Here is a 21,663-nt window from a genome sequence, read left to right as displayed (position 1 = left end):
TCAAAGTCACTCATAACTTTAATCATTCATTGCATGTCCGTTAACACTTTAGCTCACTGACTTCTCTGGACACTATTTCAAAATCTCCCAATTACTGAGATTCATTCTTCACTTTAGTTAGTAAAATTATCAATTTCATATATACATAGATACATGCATTTTCAAATGTCAACATCTCTCTTTATATATAGGAATCCATGTGTTCACATGCCTTGGACTACATTCCCCCTTTTTTCATCCGTATCCCAATCCTAGTTTCAATATAATAACTCTTATAGTGCATGTCAACCTTCTTATTATACTTGTGTATAACTTCATATCATTCATATCATTTCCAACCATATGTTTGAGTTTCCTTATACTATATATCATTCATCACAATGTCATCTCCATTGAATTATAATCCATTATGCATATATGCTTTATAATCCTATTGATGCCTCAAAGATTTATCTCAACTTGATCATTGGATCTCATGCAATACCACAATTCCTAAGAGTCATCTTTTTGTCCTTAATCATCTTTCATGCCTCTATATTACCTTGTATCTTTCTTGCATTACGATATTGATTTGTCACTTAAGACTCGAACCCATTTGAATCATGTATGCCTTAAGCATTTTCGAATTCCAATTTTCATAATATATTAGGAAAGTTTCATTATCTGACTTCATTTTCAGGGTCAACTTCTATCATCCTTTGTTCCACTCCTTCATATGAACATAACATCATTCTTCCTTAACCAATTTATAAATTGTACTTGAAATTGTAAAACTTAAAACTAGATTCTCCTTAAGTATTTTTCAATATTAATACTAATATCACTCTCAGCTTACAGCTTCCTTTTTATAATCACATAACTTAGTGCTTGCTTTAACGAGATCCAGAGTAAAACTTCTCTTGAGTATTTCCTTGGGAATATCTATCTTAAACTTATGTCTCACAGCATGTGATCCCTTAACTTGTGATTTAGTCGTTAGGCTTCTTAGCAAGTTTTAAAAATTTTACGTTTCATACTTGCTGTGTATGATTATAATCTCTTCTCAAAGATGTTTATGTATTCCTAAAACACTTAATCTTAAAGGTATATAAATACGTACTCATCCATTCAATCCCTAACTCATCTTCATAGGTTTCTAGGGTGCCACACAATTAGCCTCATTTGTTACTAACCCTTGTCATTTTACTGAATCAAAACAGATATTACAAATTCTCATAATGATATTCTATATAAACTGATTTTCTATACCAGTCTCGTAATTCTTCCTTCACACTTTCATTACTTGGTATTTCATCTCAATATAGTCATCTCAAGAATCTTTCAATTTTTTTTCTTTTAATTATATGCCTCTATACAAGGCAATAAAGAAGTTTTTCAATTCATTTGGGTAAACATTCTCCAGAATATTTAAGACTCCCAGATAATAAAACACAATGACCAACAACCAAAATTCAATTTGTAAGCTCATTATCGTGTCACTCCCATCTTACTCATGCATCATAAGCGTGAGGTATTCGGAGCATTACAGCGTTGAACAGTCAATGCTAAAGTACTGTAGCTATTGGAAATTTTCTCATTAAAGCTATTTGTCCGCATTCAAAGTCACCACATCAATCATTCTCAACCAGTGGTTTCCCTTCTAGATATATATCATGAGTTCCATAAGTATAGGTACCTTCTATTTTCTTGTCATACACACTAAGCCAGATTAATACTTTCATCTCATGTCATCTTTTGACTTTTATCAACATTCATAAAATTCCACCTTAAAACATCCTTTCCATACAGTGTAATAAATTCATGATACATATACCACTCCACACATAAGTTGCTTACTATCTATAATTTTCCTCAAATTTATTATCATCCCTATCCAATTATCTTCTTTGTCTTATACTCCAATAATTTTATTGACTTTCGGTATAATTAACTACGAAAACAGCCCAGCTTTCTCCTCACTTTATTCTCGCAATCCTTACTGAATCAAAATTTTATATTCCCCATATTCCATAATTTAACTTCATCGGGTTATATTTGGCCCAACTATTGCCTCATAGTGTCATAACATCACTGAATAATCCCCTTCATGCTTAAATTACAATCATTAACGTAATCGCATTATCCATTCCGAATGTCATTTATAACCTTATTGCTTCCTTCTATAACTTTCCTCAATAATTATATCACCAATTTATCTCTGTTATACTAAAAGATTTCCATACATATCCAATTATTTAAACTGCTATTTTACATTCTGTTCGAGTCATACAAAATAAAAGCCACTCCTAACTCCTTTACACAGGTAACTACTACATTTTCCCTTAAACAACACTTGCCTAGATTTATGACAATACAACTTCAACTAAAGTATTAAACATCTTTAGGTTCCTCATTGTCCTGATCAGGGCACATCAATGGATCCTCTTCCTCTTGAGATTTTCTCCTTTGTTCTTCAATCCAAGCTTGTTGTATTGTCCTACGTTCCTCATCACTTATCGGTGTAGCATTTCTTCCACAACCAGGAGGAAAATGTAGTACAACGTTCATCCCCTTCCTAAGACGAATATCTCCCCTTGCAATTGCCTTCCTCGTATGTTCTCTATGGTACTCTTCGGATTGTTTCAAAAGGAAATCTATTTTAGTTTTCAGAATATTAGAGCTACTCTCACTTTCAAAATTCTGGCTACTCTCAAAGCTTTCCTTATTATGAACCCATTCTGCTAAGTTCAGAGGAATTCTGTTATTAGGAATTCGGGATGGATCACTTTCCGAATCACCTATATCAGGGTGCCATTTGCTTCTAGCCGTAAAATCTAGAGATCCCTTGCTATCACTATGAGAGGTATCGAGACTACCACCTCTTCTAGACATGGTGTGTATGTCACCAGTGCACCTCAAAACTTATACGCAACCAAGTAGTAATTACTTAATCATTCATATATCCCAAAAGTAGGTAGGTTTCTATATGTAGATGCATGCATTCTATTCAATCTAACCTAACTTAACTTAACTTAACTGGACTTGGGGCCACGCAGTATCAGTTTGGATTTCTTAAAACAACCTTCAAATCAAAAACTTTAAAATCCAAAGCTTTAAAACCAAAATCTTTGATCTTTAAACCATGCTCTGATACCAATCTAAATTGTCACGACCCGAAACTCCCCATCGGGCCTGTGACAACCGCCGCGAGGCCTCGACAGACATTCTTCACCCCGAATGCCGATTGAAACCCCGCAAGGCTTAGCATCAACTTCTGCATCTCCCCGGTGAGCAACAATTATTAAATCTTGCATTTCAAAAAAATCATAAGTCATTTTCAAATAAGAACAATAAAATATTATTTTCGAGCTCACAGGGGTATTTTCATAATTTTTCGTCAAAAATCTCAAAACTTGCTAAAAATGTAGTAGGTAAGCAGAAAATATATATTTAATGATTTAAAAACAATTAAGTATCTAAAACGTTCATTTGAAAGCAAATTGTTGACAACTAGTACTATTCAAAAATAATAAATAAAATATTATATTTTCTCATAAAATAAATTTTTATAGAAATATTCGCAAATAATTTTTCGCACATGAAAGTAAAGTAAAAATTGTATGAATAGAAATACAGATAACCAAAATATAAGTTTTGATCTGCAATGACACGTGGGCTCCAATTGACCAAGAGGATGTAAGACTGTGAACTCTTACTTTCTAAAATGCAGTTCCGAGCTTAGTTCTCATCCTACTCGACTATCTACAAACTGCCCTAAGCCTGAAAAATGTATAGGAAGAAGGGGTGAGATTTTATAATCCCAGTGAGTAAACAGATACCATCTAAAGTATCTAAAGCCGAGTAAATGGAGACAATTAAAATAAGTCATCATACCGTAATTTCATTATCTTGCAGTTCATTTCAACCAAATAAAATCAATCCATATAAATCGAGTAATCAACTTGGCTTATGAATTTCTTAAAACTTTGGCTTGTGCCAAAACTCATACTCGGTGATACCTTGCGCAGGGCATCCAACCGAGTCCGCCAAGGCTGTTAAAATTTTGTATATACTTAAAATATATTTTTAGTTTGAGAAAAATACAGCCGTTCCTTGGCGTTGGCTGAGTTCCCCTTCACGTGGTGGTTTGACGTGAAGTGAACCCTAAGCTTTACCCTAGGAGATACCCTACGCGCCTCTCCGTTCGAGGTAATAATATAATGGAGTTTACCGTGCCCCTCTAATAGGCTGGTCCACGGAACCCCCTCTGCAGTAAATAATTAATATATAATCCACCAATCAATAAAATTCATTCTAGCATGACATGGCAATTTATCGCAACCTAGCCTCTCAAGGCTGAATACACAGTATAAATAATTCTAACACCAAAATCAGTTTACCCATTCATGCTCATATATTGTCGTAAGCCATTCAATTTAAAACCATAAATTTACAACACAAGCAAGCAGTCTCCAATTACTCTATTTTCAAAACCAATATTCGATTTTCTAGAAAATTTATAAAATCATTTTATAAAATCACAATTTCTCTTAAAATATAGCAATTTACCATTTAAACTCATTTTCTATAAAATCACACAATGGTATAAAACTACTCTAGATAATTAAGACGATAATAAGTTTACTCACAGTATTAGGAGTAGAAATACTCCTATCTTCCGCCCTCGGGTGCAGTCTCTTACCCGAAACAATTGAGTCACCACCTATCCATAATCTATGACACAAAATTCAATAAATTGTGTCAATTTATCATAAATTATTTCAGGCTCTTATCCATACGTATGCACTAGATAGGATTTGAAATGTCTAGACAATCGCTTAATTGCGGTGTCCGACCTAACTCTCCTATACATGGTGTAAATTCCTAAAATCCCCAATTCGACTCCAATTCCATCCATTTCAATTTTAATTATCCAATTATATCCACAATACCTCAATGACTGTGAATTTGGTCCAATTTATCAGTCCGGACTATAAATTACGCTTTTACCCCTAGTGGGTAAAATTTCAATTTATTGCACCGAAAATTCCCATTTAATTTCCAACCTCATAATTCATCATTTTTCCACCCAATTCTCTTAAAATAAAGTCAACCTCATCCTCACATACCATTGGCTAGATTCGGCTTAGAGAAATTCATGGAGAATATAAATATTTTTCTTGTTGTTTTACTCATAAATATGCTAAACAAACACTAAACACTAACATAGCTTAAAATCAAATTTATCTAGCAACTTTCTCTCTCTAAACCCATATGACCAGAATTGAAATCATCCTCAAATCACATGATTCAACCATGAAAAATGATGGGAAATGCATGGGAAAGGTAAAGCACAAGACAAATTTAAGAAATGTTACCTTTTTTTTCTTGATTTTTGAATTTCCACCTATTTTCCCTTTAAATTTCTTGGCTAGGGTTTTATTTTCTCCTTTCTCTCTCTTGTTTCTTGCTTGGCCGAATGTTGAAGAAGAAGAATGGGTTATGGGCTGATTTTTTTATGCCTTTTTATTGTTTAATGAATAATATTATTTTATTCATATTTTGAATATTTTATTTTTTTTTTCTAGCCATCCACTTGTCATACTTTTTCCACCATGCATTCCCTTTGACTTATCCAAGTCTTAAGTGAAATTTTCAGATTTTTCCAAAGTTTTGGTGGAGCAAATTTTTCAAAATTACACTTTTGCCCCTGAACTTTTCAAAAATTACATTTTTACCCCAAAAATTGAAAATTTGCCATAATGCATAATTTTCACTCCTCATACTCATTTCACACTCCAAATAATTAAATTTGATCAAAATCCTTTCAAAAATTAAATTTTTGATTTCGGATGGCAAAATTACCATTTTACCCTTTTGCTCCAAATTATACCGAAATTAAAATTTTTCACTTCTAAACCTCAAATCTTACTCCAATAAGTCAAATGGGGCCACAAATCTTTTCTAAAAATTCTCATTTTGTCCCTAGGTGGCAAATGACCGTTTTGCCCCTAGATAGCGAAAATTTCGGTTTGATTCCAAATTGATCCTCGAACTCCGAATCACCATATTAAACCATTCTGGGACTTTAAATTCTTAATTTCATCGTAAATTCTCTATTTGATCTAGTTCGAGGTTTAACTCAACTTTGTTGTACCTTTAGATACAATATCGACTTTTGTAAATTTTTTTTCGGGACTCTCTTAGCATGCAAACATGCTATCCATCACATGTATGTCATGACAAATATTTTTATAGAGTCGAGCTTGTCATCTTCTCCCCCACTTGGATCAACCATATGATCCTTTTTCATGACTGATTTCGATATCCGGCAAAATATTAATATTTTAAAAATTTTATCTTGTCTCCTTGGTACCTGAAATACCTTATTATGCCTCACTTGACTTCCGAATCACCTTTTATCTCACAAATTCTACTCCGATAAAATTGTTATTATTTTATTATTATTTTCTCACTTGCGAAATATTTTATCCTAAACTACTCCTTTCGTCTCTTATCACTTTTAAACATTTTAATTGACTTGAATTTGCATTCGCTCAACTTTATTTATCACCATATCAAAGTATGGGGTATTTCATGAATGTACATGTATATGTATGTGTGGAGTAGTGATGTACCAAACTAAAATGAATAATGGTTTTAGTGGTTCGAGATTTGAACTCAATATATTTGATGAGTTGTATAGATAATGTAACGATTAAGCATCTTATCAGAAGACGATTTATGGTGACCGAAGGAATTTTGGAGAAATAGTTAAGGGAACATAATCTATAGTACGATTAAGCCATATGAGGTGGATTAATAGGATTAAGAAGATTGAAATTTCCTAAATGCAAAGTAAACATGAAATACGTGGAAATAATTAAAGCCATTAATTTTCCCGAACGCTGAGGATATGTACAGGAATGAGTATGGCGTGTTAATGATATTGTAAACTACACAATAGTGTATGAGGATAGGATGAATGAATGAAAGTCAAGAAGTTTGATATGGAATGAAGTAATAAGATAGTGATTGGTATACCTAAATAAGAATAAAATGTGATCGAAATTGGTATGATTGAGGTGGAGTTATGGTTCAAGCTTAATGATAGTAATAGAAGCATGCTTGGTGTCTCGATATAAGAGATCATAATTGTGAAGGTTATTATTGATCAGATTTTAAAGGATAATAATAGACATAAGTGAAGTAATCGAGTTGAATTGGAGGTAAATGAGGTGAACAAATCGAAATTCCCTATAAAGGGGAAGACATAAGAAGTCGAGCATTAGATGAGAAAACAATACCCCCATATTTTCTCTGAGTTTAGTACATGAAATTTTGAGGTCAAAATTTTATTTTAAGGGGGGTAATGTTGTCAAGCCCGACCTTATAAAATACTTGTCATGTCATTCATATGATTGACAATATGCTTGCATACTTGGAAAGCCCCGAAAGAAAAATCGTTAAAAGACGACAATGTACTAAATGGTACAATTAAGTTAATTTAAGCCTCGAACTAGATCAAATAGAGAATTTAAAATGAAACTAAGAATATTAAAGTCCCAGAATGTTTTAATATGATGATTTGGAGTTCGATGATCAATTTGGAGTCAAACCAAAATTTTTACTGTCCAGGGGCAAAATGGTCATTTGCCACCCAGGGACATCATGGGAATTTTTAGAAAAGAATTTTTTTGGCCCCATTTCACTTATTGGAGTACGATTTGAGTATTGGAGTATAATTTGAGGGTTTGGCAGTGAAAAAGTTTAATTTCGGTGATTTTTAGAATGTTGGGGCGAAATCGTAATTTTGCCACTCGCGGACAAAATTTGAGATTTTGAGAGAATTTAGATCAAATTTGTCAAATTGGAGAATGGTATGAGTATAAGGGATGAAAAATATGTCTATGGGCAATTTTTCAGTTTTTGGGGCAAAAATGTAATTTTTGACTTTTACGGGGGCAGAAGTGTAAATTTTAAATATTACTCCACCAAGACTTTGGATAAGTCTGAGAATTTTATCTAAGCTATGGATATGTGGGACAAGTGTATGGTGAAAATTTGGAAACAAATGGATGGCTAGAATTTAAGGAATTAATAAAACATTAAAAAATGAATAAAATAATATTATATTATTTTAGCCTTTAAAAAGGTAAAAAATTCCAGAATTCTCATCTTCTTCAGCTGTCCAAACCAGGGGAGAAAAGGGGGAAAAAAACAAATAAGAACCCTACCTGAAAATTTGGGGAAAATCAAGAGAAATCAAGAAATCAAGCATTAAAAAGGTAAATTTCATTGATTTTCCTTGTGATTTTCACTACCCATGCATTTTTTTCTCATTTCCATGCAAAATTAGAAAGTGGGTATGGACACCCATGCTGGCCAAACCTCCATGGATGAGTTTTGAGCTTGATTTTTGGTTGATTATAATTGAATTAAGTGATTTTAGTTAAGTTATATTGAAATATAGCAAAAATAAGCTAGAGATATAATTTTCTCCCATTGAAACCCATTATGCCGAATTTTCTAGGGGAATATTGGCTGCTGATCTTGATGTTTATTTGAGAAATTATGATGAATAATGATGAATTATGAGCCTAGAAAAATAATGAGAATTTTCGGAGTAAAAATATAAATTTTTACCCACTAGCGGTATTTTCGTAATTTGCTATCGGGACTGATAATTTGCACCACACTGAGGGACATTAAGTCAATTTGGGTGCAATTGAGGTATAGAAACTGAAAAAAATTAATTTGGAGTTTAAACGGATGCGTATATCGATTTATCGGGTAAAAGACCGAAATAGGCTAACACCGCATTTAGGCAAAAATTTAGACATTTTTGCATTCCATATCAAGCATTAGTAGTCTAAATTAGTTTAATTTCAATTTAGTACCAATGTGGTGAATTTCTCGATTTTGTATTGTATCAAGGTGGTGAGTCCTCCGATAAAGGCAAGGGAATTGCACCCGCGGACCAGTAGTCTGAGTATTTCGAAAATCCCCACTCTAGACACGGTGAGTAACCTTACCATCATTTTAATTATCTAAAGTATGTTTTTATTCGGTTTTGGTGAATTTTATGAAAATGAGTTCAAATGGTAAATTTTTATGTTTTGTAAACAAAATGAGTTTAAATGAAAATATTTTATAAATTGTCTTGAAACGAAATAACAATTTTGAAAATAGAGTAATTGGAGACCACTGATATGTTGTAAATTTAAAATTGAATTAATGGCTTATGTTATTGTATTGGCATGACTGGTTGGGCTGTGTTTTTTATGAATTGTATGAATTGCTTTATTTTACCCTTGCAGGCTGGGTAGTAATATATTAGCCCTGTCATGCTGTCAAAATTTTATTGTATGGTGGGTTTGACCTGTTGCAGTGGGCTGGGTTCTGTGGACTAGCCTATTAGAGGGGCACAGAATCCTGTTATATTTTTACCTCGGTTGGAGAGGCGAGTAGGGTAACTCCCGAGGTATAACTTTTAGAGTTCACTTCACGCCAAACCACCACGTGAAGGGGAACTCGGCCAACGCCAAGGAATGGCTATGTTTTCAAAATAAAAACATGACTTTCTAATAGCCTTGGCGGACTCAGTTGGGATAGCCCTTGGCCAAGGTATCCCAGATAACTGAGTATGATAATAATTTTTGGCATGAGCCAAGCTTTTCAAGAAATTCATAAGCCATACTGATTACTTGCTTTAAATAAATTGATTTCATTTGGTTGAAATAAGTTGAAGGATGATAAATCACAGTTTGATGAAATGTTTTAATAGTCTCCTTTTACTCGACTTTAGATATTTTGAGTGATGTTTGTTTACTCACTGGGATTTTATAATCTCACCACCCTCATTTCCACCCATTTCAGGCTCAGAATAGATTGTAGATAACTGATATCGGCGAGGATTACAGTTGAACTTGCCACATCCAAAGACTGTAGGTTCATTTCTTTTGATACTTTTGGTCATTCGTGGGCCCACGTGTCACTGTAAATTAAATTCTATACTTTGGTTATCTATATTACGGTATGTAAGAATTTACTTTGCATTTACGTTATAAAAATTATTTATGCAGTGTTCTTAAAATATCTTTTTATGTGAAAATTGAATATTTTATTTAATATTTTTATTTTATTATAACAGTCATAATTCCATTTTAAACGAATGTTTTAGACATCCAAATTATTTTTTATTATGAAATATGTGTTTTCCACTTACATACTATATTTTTAGATGATTTTGAGATTTTTGGGATAAATGACCAAAATACCCCTGTGAGATGGAAATTATTATTTTATTTGTTTAAGTTGGAAACAGTTTAAAATCTTTTAGAATGTGGTATTTGGAAACAGTTACCCATAGGGGAAATGAGAAGCTGATATTAAAGCCTTGCGGGGTTTCGGTTGACATTCCAGGTAATTAATGTCGATCGAGACGTCGCGGCGGTTGTCACGGGCTCGATGGGAGTTCCGGGTCGTGACAACTCTTACTTATTAATTATCATTCAAAAGATGAATGTAGATACATGTGAAATGGAACTTTCTTATGAATAGAACATAGAAATGTTTGTTCAAAAAAGAAAGAAAATTCACATAGTGATATGATTTGGTCCATATCTCTCCAATTTATATGTAGCAAATTGTAATTGTCACGACCCAGAACTCCCATCGAGCCCGTGACAACAGCCGCGACATCTCGATCGATATTCATTTTTCGGAATGTCAACCAAAACCCTGCAAGGCTTTACTATCAGCTTCTCATTTCCTCTGTGGGTAACTGTTTCCAAATACCACATTCTAAAAGATTTTAAACTGTTTCCAACTTAAACAAATAAAATAATAATTTTCGTCTCACAGGGATATTTTTGTCATTTATCCCAAAAATCTCAAAATCATCTAAAAATATAGTATGTAAGTGGAAAACACATATTTTATAATCAAAATAATTTTGGATGTCTAAAACATTCGTTTAAAATGGAATTATGACTGTCATAATAAAATAAGAATATTAAATAAAATATTCAATTTTCACATAAAATGATATTTTAAGAACACTGCATAAATAATTTTTATAGCGTAAAAGCAAAATAAATTCTTACATACCGTAATATAGATAACCAAAGTATAGAATTTAATTTACAGTGACACGTGGGCCCACGAATGACCAAAAGTATCAAAAGAAATGAACCTACAGTCTTTGGATGTGGCAAGTTCAACTGTAATCCTCGCCGATATCAGTTATCTACAATCTATTCTGAGCCTGAAATGGGTGGAAATGAGGGTGGTGAGATTATAAAATCCCTGTGAGTAAACAAACATCACTCAAAATATCTAAAGTCGAGTAAAAGGAGACTATTAAAACATTTCATCAAACTGTGATTTATCATCCTTCAACTTATTTCAACCAAATGAAATCAATTTATTTAAAGCAAGTAATTAGTATGTCTTATGAATTTCTTAAAAAGCTTGGCTCATGCCAAAAATTATTATCATGCTCAGTTATCTGGGATACTTTGGCCGAGGGCTATCCCAACTGAGTTTGCCAAGGCTATTAGAAAGTCATGTTTTTATTTTGAAAACATAGCCATTCCTTGGCGTTGGCCAAGTTCCCCTTCACTTGGTGGTTTAGCGTGAAGTGAACTCTAAAAGTTATACCTCGGGAGTTACCCTACTCGCCTCTCCAACCGAGGTAAAAATATAACAGGATTTCGTGCCCCTCTAATAGGCTAGTCCACAGAATCCAGCCCACTGCAGCAGGTCAAACCCACCATACAATAAAATTTTGACAGCATGACAGGGCTAATATATTACTACCCAGCCTGCAAGGGTAAAATAAAGCAATTCATACAATTCATAAAAAACACAGCCCAGCTAGTCATGCCAATATAATAACATAAGCCATTAATTCAATTTTAAATTTACAACATATCAGTGGTCTCCAATTACTCTATTTTCAAAATCGTTATTTCGTTTTAAGACAATTTATAAAATATTTTCATTTAAACTCATTTTGTTTACAAAACATAAAAATTTACCATTTGAACTCATTTTCATAAAATTCACCAAAATCGAATAAAAACATACTTTAGATAATTAAAATGATGGTAAGGTTATTCACCGTGTCTAGAGTGGGGATTTTTGAAATACTCAGACTATTGGTCCTCGGGTGCAATTCCCTTGCCTTTATCGGATGACTCACCACCTTGACATAGTACAAAATCGAGAAATTCACCACATTGGTACTAAATTGAAATTAAACTAATTTAGACTACTAATGCTTGAATGGAATGCAAAAATGTCTAAATTTTTGCCTAAATGCGGTGTTAGCATATTTCGGTCTTTTAACCGATAAATCGATATACTCGTCCGTTTAAACTCTAAATTAATTTTTTTCAGTTTCTGTACCTCAATTGCACCCAAATTGACTTAATGTCCCTCAGTGTGGCGCAAATTATCTGTCCTGATAGAAAATTACGAAAATACCCCTAGTGGGTAAAAATTTATATTTTTGCTTTGAAAATTCCCATTATTTTTCTAGGCTCATAATTCATCATTATTCATCATAATTCCTTAAATAAACATCAAGATTAGCAGCCAATATTCCCCTATAAAATTCAGCATAATGGGTTTCAATGGGAGAAAATTATATCTCTAGCTTATTTTTGCTATATTTCAATATAACTTAACTAAAATCACTTAATTCAATTAAAATCAACCAAAAATCAAGCTCAAAACTCTTCCATGGAGGTTTGGCCAGCATGGGTGTCCATACCCACTTTCTAATTTTGCATGGAAATGAGAAAAAAATGCATGGGTAGTGAAAATCACAAGGAAAATCAATGAAATTTACCTTTTCAATGCTTGATTTCTTGATTTCTATTGATTTTCCCCAAAATTTCAGGTAGGGTTCTTATTTGTTTTTTTCCCCCCTTTCTCCCCTGGTTTGGACAGCTGAAGAAGATGAGAATTCTGGAATTTTCACCTTTTTAAAGGCTAAAATAATATAATATTATTTTATTCATTTTTTTAATGTTTTATTAATTCCTTAAATTCTAGCCATCCATTTGTTTCCAAATTTTCTCCATACACTTGTCCCACATATCCATAGCTTAGATAAAATTCTCAGACTTATCCAAACTCTTGGTGGAGTAATTTTTGAAATTTACACTTTTGCCCCCGTAAAAGTTAAAAATTACATTTTGCCCCAAAAACTGAAAAATTGCCCATAGACATATTTTTCATCCCTTATACACATACCATTCTCCAATTTGTCAAATTTGATCTAAATTCTCTCAAATCTCGAATTTTGTTCGCGGGTGGTAAAATTACGATTTTGCCCTTACACTCTAGAAATCACCGAAATTAAACTTTTTCACTGCCAAACCCTCAAATTATACTCCAATACTAAAATAATCCTCCAATAAGTCAAATGGGGCCAAAAAAATTCTTTTCTAAAAATTCCCATTGTGTCCCTAGGTGGCAAATGACCATTTTACCCCTGGACAGTACAAATTTTGATTTGACTCCAAATTGATCCTCGAACTCCAAATCACCATATTAAACCATTCTGGGACTTTAATATTCTTAATTTCATTTTAAATTCTCTATTTGATCTAGTTCGAGGCTTAAATTAACTTAATTGTACCATTTGGTGCATTGTCGTCTTTTAACGATTTTTCTTTCGAGGCTTTCCAAGTATGCAAGCATATTGTCAATCATATGAATGACATGGAAAGTATTTTATAAGGTCGGGCTTGACAGTATTATTCCAAACCAATATGATTCCAAGCATACATTGAGATGTATGTATGTAAAATCATAAAAAATTCAAAAGAGTTTGATTATTACTCTCACATGTTGGATTTAATGGGAGTATGATGACACTAAGAAAGGAGTTTCTTAGTTATTACATGGTTACATTGGAATCTAACTCTTAAGATTTTGCATAGAGATGCATAATCATATGATAAGAACTCCATGGATTTAGTATGATATATTGGAGATGTATTATTCATATGAGATGAACTACTAAATATGTTTTTCGTTGAAGTTATACACTTTGTTCTATTAAATGGTTACCAAAGGGTTGGATTTAATAGAATGCACAACTGTACTTATCTCATACACATGAGAAGGTTAATAGGAGTGAATACAATTCTTTGGTGATACAATTACATGGGATGCAATGTGTATACAAAAAAAGTGCCAAAATTTAAAAGGTGTGGATGACACAATGAAATGTGACAAATGCATATGATGCATACTACATAGTTTAGTTGGAATGGTTCCAAAGAAAGAAAGAGGACTATGTACATGTGAAATACCCTATACTTTGATATGGTGATTAATAAAGTTGATCGAATGCAAATTGAGGTTAATTAAAATGTTTAAAAGTGATAAAAGATAAAAGGAGTAGTTTAGGATAAAATATTTCGCAAGTGAAAAAATAATAATAAAATAATAATAATTTTATCGGAGGAGAATTTGTGAGATAAAAGGCGATTCGAAAGTCAAGTGAGGCATAATAAGGTATTTTGGGTACCAAGGAGACAAGATAAAATTTTTAGAATAAAATAATATTTTATTAATGAATAATATTAAAATATTAATATTTAGCCGGATGTCGAAATCAGTCATGAAGAAGGATCATATGGTTGATCCAAGTGGGGGAGAAGATGACAAGCCCGACTCTATAAAAATATTTGTCATGACATACATGTGATGGATAGTATGTTTGCATGCTAGGAGAGTCTCGAAAAATTTACAAAAGTCGGTATTGTAGTTAGAGGTACAACAAAGTTGATTTAAGCCTCGAACTAGATCAAATAGAGAATTTACGATGAAATTAAGAATTTTAAAGTCCCAGAGTGGTTTAATATGGTGATTCGGAGTTCGATGATCAATTTGGAGTCAAACCGAAATTTTCGCTATCTAAGGGCAAAATGGTCATTTGCCACCTAGGGACAAAATAGAAATTTTAGAAAAGATTTTTTTTGGCCCCATTTGACGCATTGGAGTATAATTTGACTTATTGGAGTATGATTTGAGGTTTAGAAGTGAAAAAATTTAATTTCGGTATAATTCGAAATATAGGGGCAAAATCGTAATTTTTTCGCCTGGGGGTAAATCGGTAAATTTTTTGCCCCAGCACTTGTCAAGACCAAGGGATTTTAATTGTGGTAGGATTGGATAAATACCAAAATATTTGTGATGAAAAATTAAGAAGAAAAAGTCAAAAAGTTAAAAAATTGGGCCAATAAGTATGTGACACATGGCATGCTTGATTTTTTTATTATTTTCTATAGAAATCAGCCCATGAAATCCCCAATTCTCTCACCATATTTGGCCTAGGCAACCAGCAACAAGAACAAAGGAAGAACAAAGGGAAAAACAAGAAAACCTAGGTGGAAATTTAAAGAAAAAGTGAAGAAATCAAGGAAACAAGCTAGGTAAGTTAGAATTTCTTTAATTCTCCTTGATACCTAGCTTACCTGTCAAACCCTGTTCTATAAAATAATTACGACGTCATTTACATGCTCAATAGAATGGTTACATATTTAGGAAGTTTGAGAAATCGTTAAAAGACGATATTGCCCCTAATGGTATCATTAAGTCGATTAAGCCTCGAACTAGTTCAAATAGGAATTTTAAGGTGAAATTAAGAGTTTCACAGTTCAGGGATGACTCAAAATGGTAATTCGGAGTTCGAGGATCAATTTGGAGTCAAACTGAAATTTTCACTATCCAATGGCAAAATGATCATTCGCCACTTGGGGACAAAATGGGAATTTTAGAAAAGATTTTTTTTTGCCCCATTTGACTTATTGGAGTATGATTTGAGTATTGGAGTATGATTTGAAGTTTAGAAGTGAAAAATTTTAATTTCGGTATAAATTGAAGTATAGGGGCGAAATGGTAATTTTGCCACCTCGGGGGCAAATCGGTAAATTTTCACCTCGACATTTTTCCAGACCAAGGGATTTTATTCATCATGGAAATGGATAAACATGAGAAATGTGTGCTGGAGAATTAAAAAATTAAAAGTTAAATATTTAAAATTTAAACCAATAAGGAAATGCCATGTGTCATGTTTTTATTATTTTATTATCTCTTTATAAAAAGGCAAAAAAATCAGCCCATTTCTCCCATAGTGATCAGCCAAACCAGAAGAGAAGAGAAACCAAGGAAGAACAAACCCTAGGTGGGACAAATCAAAGAGAAAGTGTTGGAATTCAAGGATTTGATCAAGCAAAGGTAAAATTTCTTTGATTTTGCTAGTGATTTACCTTACCCATGCATTTTTCCTTAATTTCCATGGTTAAATTACATGTTTTCATGATGAATTCATGGCTGGTCAAAATGGGTATGGAGAGAGAATGATCTTGGATTGGTTTGATTTTTAGGTATGTTAGTGTTTTTAGGTGATTAATGATGTGTAGCATGAAAACAAGTGAAGAAAACCACCAAAGATTTGGTGCCCATCAATAGCTGAATTCTCTAAGTGAATAATGAGAAGAATGGGATGTTATTCTAGGTGATTTGATTAAGAAATAATAGTTTTTGGTGCAGGAATTAATGAATTATGGAGAGAAAATTAAGTAGGAAAAATCACGGAGTTAGTGTACCATTGTTGGCCGAAAGTTTCAAGAAGAAAAGTGAAGATAAATTTTTCCTAATTGTGTGTTAATTAGTTGTGTTTGGTGAATTGAGGGATTGGAAAAGAAATGGAGCAAGTTGGAGTGAAATTGGACGCATTGGCCAATTTATTGGATGAAAAATCGACTTAAGCCAATGTCGGGTCTAGATGGCTACCTGTGCATTTTTCATTTCATATCATGCATATATATTGAGTCTGAAATAGCTTATGACTGTTAGACACAATTTAATTGGAATATGTGTCATGGATTATGGTTAGGTGGTAAGCCATTGGATACGGGTAAAGGACTGTAGTCATGGACTGAAAATAGGAGTATTTCTACTCCTAATACAGTGAGTGGACAACTTATCGTCTTAAATATCTAGAGTTATTATACTTGTTTGATGCTTTTATTGAATGGTGAGTTTAAATTATAAAATATTATGTTTTCCAATTAAAATGTTTTTTAATAAAAATGAGATTTATACTGGTTTTGAAATCAAATATTGTTTTGGGAAAATTGAGTATATGGAGTGTCAAGCCCGATCTTATAAAATACTTTCCATGTCATTCATATGATTGACAATATGCTTGCATACTTGGAAAGCCCTGAAAGAAAAATCGTTAAAAGACGACAATGTACCAAATGGTACAATTAAGTTAATTTAAGTCTCGAACTAGATCAAATAGAGAATTTAAAATGAAATTAAGAATATTAAAGTCCCAGAATGGTTTAATATGGTGATTTGGAGTTCGAGGATCAATTTGAAGTCAAACTAGAATTTTTACTGTCCAGGGGCAAAATGGTCATTTGCCACCCAAAGACACAATGGAAATTTTTAGAAAAGAATTTTTTTAGCCCCATTTGACTTATTGGAGTATGATTTGAGTATTGGAGTATAATTTGAGGGTTTGGGAGTGAAAAAGTTTAATTCCAGTGATTTCTAGAGTGTAGGGGCAAAATCGTAATTTTGCCACTCGCGGACAAAATTTGAGATTTTGAGAGAATTTAGATCAAATTTGACAAATTGGAGAATGGTATGAGTATAAGGGATGAAAAATATGTCTATGGGCAATTTTTCAATTTTTGGGGCAAAAATGTAATTTTTGACTTTTACGGGGGTAAAAGTGTAAATTTCAAAAATTACTCCACCAAGACTTTGGATAAGTCTGAGAATTTTACCTAAGCTATGGATATTTGGGACAAGTGTATGGTGAAAATTTGGAAACAAATGGATGGCTAGAATTTAAGGAATTAATAAAACATTAAAAAAATAAATAAAATAATATTATATTATTTTAGCCTTTAAAAAGGTAAAAATTCCGGAATTCTCATCTTCTTCAGCTGTCCAAACCAGGGGAGAAAAGGGGAAAAAAAAAAACAAGAATCCTACCTGAAAAATTTGGAGAAAATCAAGAGAAATCAAGAAATCAAGCATTAAAAAGGTAAATTTCATTGATTTTCCTTGTGATTTTCACTACCCATGCATTTTTTTCTCATTTCCATGCAAAATTAGAAAGTGGGTATGGACACCCATGCTGGCCAAACCTCCATGGATGAGTTTTGAGCTTGATTTTTGGTTGATTTTAATTGAATTAAGTGATTTTAGTTAAGTTATATTGAAATATAGCAAAAATAAGCTAGAAATATAATTTTCTCCCATTGAAACCCATTATGCTGAATTTTCTAGGGGAATATTGGCTGCTGATCTTGATGGTTATTTGAGGAATTATGATGAATAATGATGAATTATGAGTCTAGAAAAATAATGGAAATTTTTGGAGCAAAAATACAAATTTTTACCCACTAGGGGTATTTTCATAATTTGTTATCGGGACTGATAATTTGCACCACACTGAGGGACATTAAGTCAATTTGGGTGCAATTGAGGTATAGAAACTGAAAAAAATTAATTTGGAGTTTAAACGGACGCGTATATCAATTTATCGGGTAAAAGACCGAAATAGGCTAACACCGCATTTAGGCAAAAATTTAGACATTTTTGCATTCCATATCAAGCATTAGTAGTCTAAATTAGTTTAATTTCAATTTACTACCAATGTGGTGAATTTCTCGATTTTTTACTGTGTCAAGGTGGTGAGTCCTCCGATAAAGGCAAAGGAATTGCACCCGAGGACTAGTAGTCTGAGTATTTCAAAAATCCCCACTCTAGACACGGTGAGTAACCTTACCATCATTTTAATTATCTAAAGTATGTTTTTATTCGGTTTTGGTGAATTTTATGAAAATGAGTTCAAATGGTAAATTTTTATGTTTTGTAAACAAAATGAGTTTAAATGAAAATATTTTATAAATTGTCTTGAAACGAAATAACGATTTTGCAAATAGAGTAATTGGAGACCACTGATATGTTGTAAATTTAAAATTGAATTAATGGCTTATGTTATTGTATTGGTATGACTGGCTGGGCTATGTTTTTATGAATTGTATGAATTGCTTTATTTTACCCTTGCAAGCTGGGTAGTAATATATTAGCCCTGTCATGCTGTCAAAATTTTATTGTATGGTGGGTTTGACCTGCTGCAGTGGGCTGGATTCTGTGGACTAGCCTATTAGAGGGGCACGGAATCCTGTTATATTTTTACCTCGGTTGGAGAGGCGAGTAGGGTAACTCCTGAGGTATAACTTTTAGAGTTCACTTCACGCCAAACCACCTCGTGAAGGGGAACTCGGCCAACGTCAAGGAATGGCTATGTTTTCAAAATAAAAACATGACTTTCTAATAGCCTTGGCGGACTCAGTTGGGATAGCCCTCGGCCAAGGTATCCCAAATAACTGAGTATGATAATAATTTTTGGCATGAGCCAAGCTTTTTAAGAAATTCATAAGCCATACTGATTACTTGCTTTAAATAAATTGATTTCATTTGGTTGAAATAAGTTGAAAGATGATAAATTACAGTTTGATGAAATGTTTTAATAGTCTCCTTTTACTCGACTTTAGATATTTTGAGTGATGTTTGTTTACTCACTGGGATTTTATAATCTCACCACCCTCATTTCCACCCATTTCAGGTTCAGAATAGATTGTAGATAACTGATATCGGCAAGGATTACAGTTGAACTTGCCACATCCAAAGACTGTAGGTTCATTTCTTTTGATACTTTTGATCATTCGTGGGCCCACGTGTCACTGTAAATTAAATTCTATACTTTGGTTATCTGTATTACGGTATGTAAGAATTTATTTTGCTTTTACGCTATAAAAAATTATTTATGCAGTGTTCTTAAAATATCGTTTTATGTGAAAATTGAATATTTTATTGAATATTTTTATTTTATTATAACAGTCATAATTCCATTTTAAACGAATGTTTTAGACATCCAAAATTATTTTTGATTAAGAAATATGTGTTTTCCACTTACATACTATATTTTTAGATGATTTTTGAGATTTTTGGGATAAATGACAAAAATACCCCTGTGAGACGGAAATTAATATTTCATTTGTTTAAGTTGGAAATAGTTTAAAATCTTTTAAAATGTGGTATTTGGAAACAGTTACCCACAGGGGAAATGAGAAGCTGATATTAAAGCCTTGCGGGGTCTCGGTTGACATTCCGGGTAATGAATGTAAATTGAGACGTCGCGGCGGTTGTCACGGGCTCGATGGGAGTTCCGGGTCGTGACAATTAAGTTGGTATCAGAGCTGTTGGTTTGAAAGATTAGAGTTTTGGGTTTAAAGTTATTTTAAAGCTGTTTTAAAAATTTACAGTGTCAGTGTGGCCCCGAGTTAAGTTAGGTTAGGTTGAATAAAATACATGCATAAGCATATAGAGCCTGAGGTTGCCTAAACTCACTTTGTTCCCTATTATAGATTATTATGTCTCCTCGACGCGAACAACCACCTTTCACTAGATCAGCTGGAAGGGGAAGAGGTCGTTTCCAACGTCGTCAGTTAGGTGCAATAGAGGAGGAATTGACTGCATCCACCATTCGGGCAGCACCTACTGCTGAACAAACCAAGACTCCTCCACATCCTCCACCTCCTCTACCACTTACTAGTATTCCTGCTATGCCTCTTGAGGCAGTTCAGGCATTAGCAGCCTTCTTTACTGCTATTGCTGGCCAGGCTCAAGCTGGTCAAGCTCTTCCTACAGTTCCTCTGGCTGCTCCTTCAGTACCACCATCCCCACCTCCTGTCCCACCACCAGTGCTGGATGTTTCTGATTCTAAGAAGCTTAAAGAGGCTAGGCAACATAGTTGTGTTTCTTTTATGGGTGAGTCGGACGCAACCATGGCTAAAGAGGTGGTGCGAATGGCTTTAAGAGCCGAGAAGCTTGCGAATGAAAATAAGAGTCTGCGAGCTGAGTTAGCAAAAAGGAGAAATCTAAGTGTATCTTCTAGTCAGCCACCAAACAGGGGCAAAAACTCTTCTGTTTCAGGAAGTTCACGTAGATGCAGAAATTGTGGGAATTATCATGTTGGGCCGTGCAGAGGGCCTGCACGATGTTTTCATTGTGATCAACTGGGTCACATTAGGAGAGATTGTCCACAGTTAGGACGGGCTACGGTAGCTGCTCCATCTCCACCAGCTCATACGGATATACAGAGGAGAGATTCCTCTGGATTGCAACCGAGACAGGGATGATTTTGACATACCACCAAGGGTAGATTAAATAAGTTGAAATTAGTGCTCTAATAAAGTACGTATGATAGAAAGCTAGTTTGTAAGTTGTAGTTTTCATGATCATGAAATATATAAAGATTATCAATATATGGACATACATTTGGAGTTGTAATTTACAAGTTTGAAGTATTTAAGATATGATTAAATGGAATTAGCATTAGTTAGGGTACGTAAATCTTTTAATTAATTTCTATGGAGTATCCATGATAGTAGAATGGAGGAACATCGTGCAGTGATGCTATATGGTGAAATCACTATACAATATGGAAAGGGTATTTTCGAGTGGGATTTATGGACTGATGATAAGTGATGAGCAATTTGAGATACATGTAGCTATGAATAAATTTGGAGATCTTTGCTTAAACAAACTCGTATTAAATGTTATGGT

At 33.3% G+C, this 21,663-nt stretch overlaps 1 long non-coding RNA gene across 1 annotated transcript in view; it reads left to right on the top strand.

The window, feature by feature from the left end:
• The window catches only part of LOC148763632 (uncharacterized), an 86,942-nt gene extending 66,108 nt beyond the window's left edge, over positions 1 to 20,834 (top strand). The window contains exons 3-4 of the long non-coding RNA XR_016025471.1: positions 19,661 to 19,728; positions 20,463 to 20,834. This is a non-coding gene — a long non-coding RNA (uncharacterized LOC148763632). The remainder of the gene's footprint in view (positions 1 to 19,660; positions 19,729 to 20,462) is intronic.
• The last annotated feature ends 829 nt before the right edge of the window (positions 20,835 to 21,663 follow it).

The sequence above is a fragment of the Theobroma cacao genome, chromosome 3 (genome assembly GCF_053813885.1).
Source record: "Theobroma cacao isolate CCN51 chromosome 3, ASM5381388v1, whole genome shotgun sequence".
Classification (NCBI taxonomy): Eukaryota; Viridiplantae; Streptophyta; class Magnoliopsida; order Malvales; family Malvaceae; genus Theobroma; species Theobroma cacao.
This window is presented reverse-complemented; position numbering and strand designations above follow the sequence as displayed.